This window comes from Coenobita brevimanus, chromosome 84 (assembly GCF_032717465.1).
Source record: "Coenobita brevimanus isolate Jiangsu-jjx chromosome 84, ASM3271746v2, whole genome shotgun sequence".
Taxonomy (NCBI): domain Eukaryota; kingdom Metazoa; phylum Arthropoda; class Malacostraca; order Decapoda; family Coenobitidae; genus Coenobita; species Coenobita brevimanus.
The window spans coordinates 2,156,619-2,157,443 of record NC_137037.1 but is presented as its reverse complement, the minus strand read 5'-3'; the positions used below and the strand labels follow the sequence as shown (position 1 = coordinate 2,157,443).

The following is an 825-nucleotide window of genomic DNA, read 5'->3' as shown; positions in this document are numbered from 1 at the left end:
TGACCTGTGCTGTGAAATAATATGCCTTTCACAACACAGACCCATTAGGATGAAGGTTGTTTAGTTAGGGCTAGAAAAATTGTGTGAGGTGTGTTGGTAGGAAGAGGAAGAGGGAAGTGTACTGTTGGGTAGAGGAAGAAGAGGGACGTTGTTGAGGCAGTGCATGTTGTGTTGTAGGTTTTGCATGGCTGTAGTGGCTAGGTAGTGAGTAAGTACAGGATTAATGTTTTTAGAAGAAAGGAAGGAGGGGGGAGGTAAAATAAAACACACAAAAAAGTGGTCATATAATGCATTTGGATGGAGGTCACTGTTTAATTTGAGGCAGTGGTCAGGTTAGGGCTCTGATAAATCTTCCTTGGTGGTTTGTATGGCCTTCATGCATTTATTTTCCTCTGACAAAGTGGTGGCAGACTGGAGAGTCAGTCTAACTAGTAACCAGGGAGACTTATTTTTGTCTCGTAACACAGTTTCACTAAGTTTCATACCACATTGAGTACACCGCTTCCCGTCCGATCAGCGAAGTTAAGCAACGTTGGGTCTGGTTAGTACTTGGATGGGTGACCGCCTGGGAACACCAGATGCTGTTGGCATAATGTTCTCCCTACGTGTCAAGTGGGGTTGGTGGAGGATTAGTGCCCCTCCCTGTAAAACAATTAACCCTAAGCCCTTGGCCACCCCGTTTGGGATACATGGCGTCTGGCAGTGGATGTATGGATGGATGAAGAGGTACCCTCGATAATAAAGTATCGGCATCCTTTCAGTGTGAGACATTATGATACACTGACTATGATTTGCGGGAAGTGGCATGGATATGTTGACACCGCG

General features: G+C 45.5%; 1 pseudogene; it reads left to right on the top strand.

Moving 5' to 3' along the window:
* The first annotated feature begins 471 nt into the window (after positions 1–471).
* LOC145410307 (5S ribosomal RNA) lies at positions 472–590 on the top strand (annotated as a pseudogene).
* Positions 591–825: the final 235 nt, after the last annotated feature.